The sequence below is a fragment of the Culex quinquefasciatus genome, chromosome 2 (assembly GCF_015732765.1).
Source record: "Culex quinquefasciatus strain JHB chromosome 2, VPISU_Cqui_1.0_pri_paternal, whole genome shotgun sequence".
NCBI lineage: Eukaryota > Metazoa > Arthropoda > Insecta > Diptera > Culicidae > Culex > Culex quinquefasciatus.
The window spans coordinates 140,808,842-140,819,664 of NC_051862.1; positions in this window are offsets into that span (position 1 = coordinate 140,808,842).

Here is a 10,823-nt window from a genome sequence, read left to right on the forward strand (position 1 = left end):
AATGTGGTGGGGAAACATGGCATAACAGTAGGAATCAGTTAACAAAATAGAGCTAAAAATAGATCACAAAAAGTTGAAGCAGGTTGAAATTTTGAAGATTTTTCAGGCAGCTATTCAAAAGGTCCACAATATAAAAGTATCAATATTGAACGATATATGTTAGGTTTCAGGTAATATTAAATTTGATGGTTTTTACGTGCCTTGCACAACATGACAACATTTTTACTTAATTATTTGCAAAGCAAAGATAAATGATTTTGCTCCGTAGATATAATATTTATCAGGTTTTCACGGTGATGATACCTAAATAATTACAACAAAACAATAGGGGGAAATATGACTAGTGTCTTAAAAGAAGGTTGTAAAGTAGGGAATGATTTTTATGAAATGGCAAAAACCAAAGAGTTTTTGAAAAACATGTATTTAAAAGTGTATTGCTTGGAATTGGATTTTTTTGTATAATATGAAGAGCAACCATCTGAAAAAAAGAGATATAAACAAGTCCCTTTATTTTTTGTTGTTGATTAAATTCGAAATAGTTTAAAATAATATTAAAAAAGCTGACTCTACCGAAAAAAAAATAATTTAATCTTGTATAAGCTATGTAATATAACTTTAAGAGTAGGAAGAAGGCTGGAAATATTAGAGTATCGATATTTCTAGAGTACTTATTCAAAACAATCTATGTATACATAGGAACTTTTGAAAAAAAAAGCGAGATTTAACGCTACACAGTAAACATTATGACTGAGAGGGAGGCTCGTCTAACCCTTTCTCTCTCACTCTCTCTTTCTCTCTGCATTCTCTCATACTTTTTGTTTCTCTCTGAAAGATATGTGTAAAGTCATTTTAGTTATTATTGTTCATTTCCAGGGAGTTAAGTTTGATGATCAACTTTTACATTTTAATGTGTTTTTGCACAGTGTACTGTACAGTCATCCTACAAATTTGAAACAGATAGAAGTCGTCGTCTGGGTCGGTGGTGTAGTAGTAAGCGTGGTTTCAATTTTTTACTCGTTTTTTTTTGCAGAAAGATTCTTGTAAATTGGATAACTTTGTTCTTAGAGATGTAAATGAACTTGAAATTCCTTCCAGAATGCACATTTTCAACCAAAAAATTACTTCAAACGCTGAAACCAATGAATTCTCTGCACGGTTATGGTTAACTGAATTACATCTTAATTTGTTTGTGAAACTTTCAGTTAAAGCTGTCAGAAGTAAATGAATTAACATCAACAACAAGCAGTTGAAATCAGGTGCTCCATTATTGTGAGAAGTAGGGATATATGTACTACGAATAATGCTGTTTTGGCTAAATGTTATCACTAGTGAACGGCCCGAGCGGTTTAGGCTTTCAGGATTTTTGTGATATTTACTTGTAGAGTCAAAACAGATCATAAACTTCACTTATCTGTATATTACACTTTTTGAAGATTACATTTTTGCGGTAACACTTTCAACTTTTACGCGCACGATCACATCACTTTGCATTAAGATCTTCGTCGAGCCAATTCTCTACGTTGAAGCCAGACTTGTCCTCCAGACCTCTTCGCCGAGCCATGCCAGACCCGAACTCCTAAGTCCCGGGTGGACTCTTCACGGCGGCTAAGTCCCGGCGGACTCTTCACAGCGGCTAAGTCCCGGCGGACTCTTCACAGCGGCTAAGTCCCGGCGGACTCTTCACAGCGGCTAAGTCCCGGCGGACTGCGGCCTCCACCGCTAAGTCCGGCTGGACTGGGGCCTCTGCTACTGGTGGCTGCTGGCGGGTCCGGCTGGTCTGGGGCTTCTTCAGGATCTGGAACTGGACTGGAACTAACTGGAACTAATTTCCCTCCTCAAGAATTTTGGGGTTTTTATAGTCAGTCCCCGAAAACTCTACTAAATTTTGTTCTACTAAAAGTGGTCCGTTTCGATGAGAAGCATCGATGAACCTCATGAATTAAATTATGCAGACCTCTGCAATTCTTCATGACTTTCCGTATGGTGTAGTGAGTACACCTCAAAATCGGAAGTCATGGGTTCGAACCATTGTCGTGAAACTTTAAATTATGTTATTGGAATATCAAAATTATGTTCCTAAAACATTCTCAAAAATGTTGGTCAATAATGAGAAGGTCGAATTCTCCATTGAACAAACATGCCAATGAATTTGGTTAAGCCACACCCTCAATTTCCCCTGTGTAATAACATCGCACATTCATAATTGAAAGCTTAACCATTTTTTTGATTGCCTAACAATTGGCGAAATTTAATAAAGGGCTTTTCAGGTGAGGATGACTCATGATCCACACCTGTACATAAGCTTAATTATTTGTCGCGCAACGCGAGTCGACGGGTAAAATTATTTATGCTTGCGTAAGCGCGCATGGTCAGAACTGTGGTGAGGTTCGAAAAATGGACAAATTTAATGATTTAAATTTGAGGTCGTTGCATTCCCCCACACTTACCAGCTAGATGTTTGTATTCTTGAAAAGCATTAAGAACATCTATCGAAAGTTATTTGTAGGTTGAAATAATATTTCCAAAGTCAATAATTTAAATTGTGTAAAAATTACTTTGCAAAAATTCATAAAAAGATACTTTAATGGCTGGCTATAAAAAAAATGATTTAAAAAAATGGTTCGGGTAATCTCCCCCACACTTATCAGCTAGATGATCGTCTGAAAGAAATGATCATCTATGGAAAGAATATTGTCGGGTGTAGTGATCGTGCGGTTTACAATTTGTTCTTCTTGTGCTTTCTTGTAAATTGCTTTATAATTATAATTGCTCTTTTGATTTTTCTACTGTAAAATTATTTTCATTACTCTTTTGATCTTCTGTCCTGTTAAATTACTTGAATTACTGTTTTGAACTTCTCTTGTAAAAATATTTTCGTTGAAACTGATTTAAATAAACTTGCATTTGAAATTAATTTTCATTATCTCTCCTAAAAAAATAATTGCATTTTTCCCACTGTAAGCAAAATTTGTTGTTGTTGTAGAACTGTGTTGATCGGCTGGTTGTTATCGTCGTCGTCTTCCATCAAAAATCGTCTTTATCGTGAGGCTATTCATTCCACAGTGACTTGGTCAATTGGTCAGTTTTCGAGGTTAAGGTGTTGAATTTCGTCGATTAGTGCAATTGTCGTTTCCATCATAATTCATAACTCAACTGTGAGTTGACTGTGGTCAATTTTGAGAGTGCATTGACTTCTCTCTTGCTGAGTATTGTGAATTGTTCATAAATCCAGTATTTTAGTCCAAAATTGACTTTTCCGGTTGCTTTGTATCTTTGACAATCTCAAATTATTGACATCGGTTGATGTAATTCTTTTTCCAAATGTTTAGGACATGTCGTTTGTCCAAAATTGTCTTTTCGTGTAATTTGCAACTTTGGCTTTTGTAAATTAATGACATCGGATGATGTTATCGTTTGCTTATCTCACATGAGCTTCTTCTTTTCAATAGTTTCAGACTTGCTGTATGGTCTCAACTTTGCATTTTGTTCCATTATCGATGTTTCACATTTCCATCGTCTGTACTTCGCTTAATTCCACATTTCGATTGGTAATTTGTTTTACGTGAATGTCTCGTTACTAGAATTGTGTCTTTATTCGACTTGATCCTCATTGATATGACCTTTTGCAACAACATCAACACCGTTACCTGTCCAACATCTCGCTTGACTTTGCCACTCACCATCTTGCCATCACAAACTTCTGCATACGAACGCGTAGAACTTCTCAGCATACGAACGCGTCGATCATCTCAAGTCGTCTCGTCTCTCATCTCTGCCATATTTTACTTCAGTTTCTAATTTTGTTTCTCCCACAAAAATGTCTTACTTGTTTTCTTCGTATGAACAATATTTTAAAGTTTTCAGGAATCTATCAGTTCATTTCTGTGCAAAATTGAAATTCAAATTTACTTACAATCTTATAAATCTTGTTGATATTTTTATATGAAATCAGTTCTATAATTTTTAATACTTAAAAAATAAATCATTTCTAATCGACTATTATTTTTATACTTGAATAAAAAAAATTACTCTATAAAGTTTTTCATTGATCTATACATCCTATCATCTTGTCATTGCAAAACTGCGTATGTTAAAATATCCTTTCTGTTATTCCAACTTTTTATGAAATCTGTATGTCATGATAATGTTCTGATTTTTTTTTTATCCCTCTGAATTTTATCAGTTTAAAGGTGTTTTCCCTTGAAGCGTTATTTTATCCCTTCAAAATCCCATGAAGCATTATGTATCCCTTGATTTTCCCTTGAAGCATTATTTATCCATTCCCTTTAAATATCATTTGACTATCCCCATAAAGTGCAAATGTTTTGAAATGTTATTAACATATTGAATCCCCCCATGGATTACAACTGTTTGAAGCTTTATTCGACATAAAAACTCTCCCCATAGAGTACAATTGTCTACTTTTTAATCCCTTTGGCGTTGCTTTATCAGTTTATGTATCCCTAGATCGGAACTTTTACCATCCTTTCCGATCTTTTTAGATTCCTCACGGTGTACTCACAAATTTTACCCTTTCTTGAGCTGTAGTTCATATTCGTCTTTGCAAGCGTCCTTGCTGATATTGTTGTCTTCTTGATCGTCTTCCAATGGTTTCCTGTAAATCCTTCGTATACGCATATAACATTCTGAAAATAAATTCTTAATACTTTGTTAAGTAAATTATAAAACACATGTTTACATTCAACATTCATTCTGGGTGGCCTTCCCTTGTCCAATTATTCTCACACACATTCTTACTTGCATACATGTTGTTTTGGAACATTTAATAATCACACCATCTTCATTTGCTTGTCGTTGAAATTTCATGATTGTTCAGTCCGTTTGATTTGTTTTTATTTGTAGTTAAATATTGCGTCATTGTTTTTCTAAAACCCTGTTAACCCATTTAAGCTCAATTAAGTATATTCCCAAAATTGCAACCCAACAGCTTCTTAATTGTTTTAACGTGTTTCATCACTGCTTCATTATTATGTTTATATTTGATCATTATCGCTTCACGTGTTTTTCAAAAAAAAAAAAGTATAGACTCAATACTGGTATTTTTCTTAATCTGTTTCTTGTTTAAACCCCATCAATTCAATCATTTATAAAAATTATTTTTCATCCCCAATCATAACAATCTTGTTTGCGCATTTTTTTTTTTTTTTTTTTGATAATAATCATTCATATTTTGTTTAACTCAACATTAATTCATTTATCATATCAATTCAATAAGTTTTCTATTATAATTTTTTTTTTTCAATATACATAAATAATCCCGTGTTTAAAATAAATATTTTCATTCATTGTAGTCTTTTGATATTAATCGTTTATGATACTAAGTCATTCATTGCATAAATCGCTTATTTTTTTCTTTATTTTAATTGTACTGTAATTGTCATTTCAAAATATTTTTCTTGTATTGAAGCATTTAATTTTAATTTTAAATTATGTTAAATGTGTATTGTTAAAAAAAAAATTAAATGTATTTTAATACGGGTACATTGTGAACTATCATTTAGTGTTATGTTAATCATTATATTTTCTTAGTCTATTATTATGTACATCTTCAAATTTGTTGCCATTTTTAATAGTGGTCGTTTGATCGCTGTTAAATTTAACGATATCGTAAGGGCCTCGCCATTTATTTTGTAACTTTTGACCAATTCCTGTTTGTACCATTTGTACCAAAACTCTATCTCCCACATTGGTACCCAATCATTTGTCTTTTTGTCATAAATTTCCTTTTTTTTCTTTTGACAATATTAAGTTGTTTCTAGCAGTTTCATGAGCATCCTTGAATATATCTTTCATTGAACAAATATAGTCGTCATAATTTAAATCTGAATCATTGATTTTATAAATTGTGCTTGGTATTGTAGCTTTTCTTCCATACAAAAGTTCATAGGGAGAATATCCAGTTGATGAATTTTCTGTAGTATTGTATTCAAACATAAAATATGGTATCAATTCATCCCAACATTGTGGATCTTTGCCAATAAAATTTCGTAAATAAATTTTTAATTCTCTATTTGATCTCTCAACTAAATTAGCTTGAGGATGATATGCACTTGTAACAATCTTTTTAATGTGTAATATTTTGCATGTGTGTTGCAATAATTTGCTTTTGTACCTCGATCGGTTACAACTTCTTTAGGAGCACCAAATTTACAAACAAAGTTTTCAACAAAAGTTTTAGCAACAGTAGTACTTTCTTGGTTTTCCATGGGAGCTACAATCAAAAATCTTGTTAAATCATCTTGTATCACAAGTCCACAATTGTTTCCATTATTAGAAATTGGTAACATAACCACATCCATATAAATTTTATCAAAGGGTTCATACGATGTTGTCGTAATTTTCATTGGCATTTTATTTGCTGGCCATATTTTATTCTTTTGACAAGAATCACATTGCTTTACATAATTCAAAACATCTCTTCGCATATTTTCCCATGTAAATAAAGGACTCATTCTTTTAATCATTCGTTTACCTCCGACATGACCACCCAACGGTGCGTCGTGAAAATCTTTAAGCACTTGATCTCTGTCTTCTGGCTTTACATAAATTCGTTCATTTTCTGTTGCATATAGTGTAAATGACTTTGAAAGTTTCATTGCATAAAATCGTAATAAGTTTAGTTCCAACTCTGTTTTAAATATTCTATGAGAAATAATTTGTATAACTGATGCATCTTTAGCAAAATCAGGATAATCTTTAAAGCTTTTAAATAAACCATCGAAAAATTCTTCATTTTTAACTGCTGAACGATATGTTCCATTCAAAATTAAACCCCAAATTTTCTTTTGCGGGAATACAAATATATTTTCATTGGTGTAATCCTTAATACCATGTGGAAGGTCAATGTATTTACTCAATTCTTTGTGTACCGTAACACTGTTTAATATCATAAATGTAGCTTCGGCTTGTTCAAATGGTATAATATTTTTAGAAAATTTTAAAACGTTAAAATCGATATCTGTATCTTGGAAATCCTTGTAGGTAAATGTTTTATCGTTGCTATCATCGTCATTATCTAAATTTATGTCAATTTGTTGAAGTCCATTCATATTATTATTCCAATTAGTAATGTTTCTAGATGAATTCTGTCTGTTTGGAGTATTTGTTGAGTTTTGATTATCTGGAATATTTTGTCTATTTTGTTTTGCTTGTTGACGAGTTGTAATTGCTACTAATTTTGATGCTTGTTTATACTCTGCATGATCTTCATCATTATTTAAACGTGAGAGAAAATCTGCAACCACATTTTCCTTTCCTTGCTTGTAACGAATTTCACATCCAATGCCTTGGATTTTCAAACGAAGCTTTGTCAACGTTGGTGAAGTTTCCTTCAAATGCCATAGAGCTACCAATGGTCTATGATCTGTGTAAACGATAAAATCTTGGTTATAAATAAAATGTTTGAAGTGGTCTACTGCCCAAACAATAGCTAGTAGTTCCTTCTCAATAGTAAAATAGTTTCTTTCAGCCCCGATAAGCGCGCGACTTGCGTAAGCGATGGGGTGATCATTTGACTTCTCATTAGTAAGAACTGCTCCGATAGCATAATCGCTAGCATCAGTTGTCAAAACAAATTTGTCATTATAGTTCGGTCTAACTAAAACTGGTTCTGAAATAAAATAGTTTTTTAATTCTTCAAAAGCATTTTCGCATTCTTCTGTCCAAATAAATTTCACATTTTTCTTTAATAATGCATTAAGTGGCTTACGTTTATCTGCAATGTTTGGAATAAATTTTCCATAAAAATTAACAGTTCCCAAAAATGATCTCACATTTTTAATCGTCTGCGGCCTTTTCATGTTTTTGATTGTATCAATATTTTCACTAGTTGGTCGAATACCTTCTTCATTAATAATATGCCCCAAATATCTGACTTCTTTGTGTAAAATTTTACATTTTGATGGTTCAACTTTTAAATTATGTTCATGCAATGCATTCAAAACTTTATATAAATTTTCATTGTGTTCTTCGATAGTTCTACCGAATACAATTATATCATCCAAATATACAAACGCATTAACTGGTTGTATTTCATAAATAAGTGTGAATGTAAATTTTTGAAATGTTGATGGACTATTTTTCAGTCCCATTGGCATTCTTAAAAATTCATAATGTCCTAGAAATGTTGAAAAAGCGGTTTTCGCAGCATCCTTTGGGTTGATTGGGATTTGATAAAATCCTGATTTCAAGTCAATAGTTGAGAAATATCGAGCATCTCCGATACTGTCCAAAATTTCGCTAATAAGCGGTATGGGATACACAAATGGTTTAGTAATTGTATTTAGGTCTCGAAAATCCACTACAATTCTGTAGCGTTTGTTGCCTTCGGCGTCTAAGTCTTTCTTTGGGATGCATAATACCGGTGCATTCCACGGACTTTTACTTGGGCGTATTATCCCTAAGTTTAGCATTTCTTCCACTTGTTCTTCCACGTGTTTCTTGGTAGCTTCAGGAAATCTATATTGTCTTTTATTAATTGGAATTTCAGTTGTTGTCTCTATATCGTGCATGGTTAAATTGGTATAAGTCAACTCGTCACCCTCTAAATAAAATATTTCATTAAAATCATGCAAAATATTATTAATTTCTTGATTGATATGACCTTTCAAGTGGTCTGTTTTAACCAATTCATAAATTTTTCTCATTCTGTCGTTGCCTGTAAGTTTCTCATGTTTCATATTTTCAATCACATCATAATCCCGATCGTTTTCTAAATTCATCTCTTTTTGGTAATCTTGGTTATCATCATCAATTTCAATTTGATCGTCATAATACTCTTCAATGCATTGTTGAATTCTGCCATTGCAGCCATTGTCATAATCATAATTATTTTCATTATTTTTATCATAATTTGTATTAAAATTGTCATAGCTATTTGCTCCAATACCTGTCATATTTACTTTGTTTATATTTTCAATGTCATTGTTTCTAAATAAATTGGTCATTTCATGATTATGATATTGCATATTATTTGTATCAGGCGTTCGTAAAACTATGTAGTCGAAACTTTGACTAATATATAAGGTGTATTTCTTCAGAAAATGTGCTCCAAGAATTGCATCATCAGCGAAATGCTTCAAAATGTAGAACTTTTCCTCGTATTTTGAATTTCCTATCAATAAAATCATATTTACAGATCCTACTGTATCTTCTGCTATTCCATGAACCCCTCTAATGGAAATTCTATCGTTGAAATCAATGTTAGTTAAACGCATATTACTAACCACATCCCATCTTACAAAATTGTTACATGATGCGGAGTCAATTATGAATTTGTGAAATTTTGTTGGCCTTGCCAAGGTAGCAATATTTGCATAAAATATTGAATCATTATTGAAATTGATTTTTAATGTTTCATGTGGTGGAATGTATTCGTTAAATTGCATTTTAAAATTATTTGGAATTTGATTTTTATTGCGTCGACTATTTGTATAAGTTCGTTTAAAAGTGCTCTTTGCAGTATTCGTTTTATAACATTCATAAAATTTGTTAGCTTGATAATTATTTCGTTGATAAAAATTTGTATTTTTATTGTATCTGAAATTTCTGTCAAAATTATGGTTTGAATTTTCAGTACTAGCAAGTAACCTTTGTTCGAGAGTTCTTAAAGACTCTCTGTCAATTCGTTCATTTTCTAAAAATTCTAGCAAATTTTCCAACTTCATATGACGGTTATTCGTGGCAATCTCTTTGATTTCATTATTTTTAATTCCAACTATAAAGTGGCTTTTTAAGCTATAAGCTGTAAATGAATTTTCGTTGTAACTAAGATCAATTTTTATGATTTCGTATTTTATGTCAAGAACTCTTCCTGCATATGATTTAAATGATTCATCCCGTCCTTGTTTCAGAGTTTCAATTTGTTCAATTATACTACCAAAAGTAGTTTTGATACCAAACTCTCTAATTAAATTTGCCTTGGTTTCTTCCCAAGTGCTTGCATAAATTCGGTTAATACGTGCTGCTGCTTTAAATTTTAGTTTCATAAAAACAATATTTAAAAATTTACTCTGATCTTCGCCTTCAGGAATTTGATCAGCATAATAATCTATTAATATTAAAAATTGCTCCAGTGAGTCTAATGACCCATCAAATTCTGGAATAAGCTGGATTAAATCCGTCATCTCCAAATTCGCCATCTTTAACGGTGCACATCAACAAGAGCTTTTGCACCAAGATTTTTGTTACAGATATTTTAGTATTTTCGAAACTACGGGAACTATCGATATAATGTTTTATTCATCCCCTAAAGTGCTGTCTACTAAGTGATTTACAACAAAATTTGCCTGTTTTTACAATCAGATTTGTGCAGGATTGGGTCCGTAAGTTTGTCAATTTTGGCATAAGAAGACAACAACTTCCTTGGTTGCTGTGCACCCTTTTAAGCGTGTTTTTAACTATTTACATCAAATTTCGGTATAACTTTTGTTTACTCACCCTAAATTGCCAGATTTCCATGGTCGTCTTCTTGGGTGTTCGATGCGGCTGAATTTCGTCTCCAGTTGATCCAGATGATCTCGTCATTGTTGAATCCCTAGTGTTGTCCATCGTTGGCCGGTTTTGAAATTTTCGATGCTTCTGCCATTGGTCGAGCCCGTTTTGGTTCCATCTCGTACTGCTGCACATTTGCTTCCATCTTAGAACTCCTCACATAACATTTTCTTCAATTTAACGTTTTTTTTTTTACACTATTTTAACTGTTTGTTACTTCGCGAAATCATTTTGTTCATTAACTTTACACATAGTCACATTTTCAACTCTTGGTTTTGTCCAATCATAATGGCGTGTCCAAACACACACAG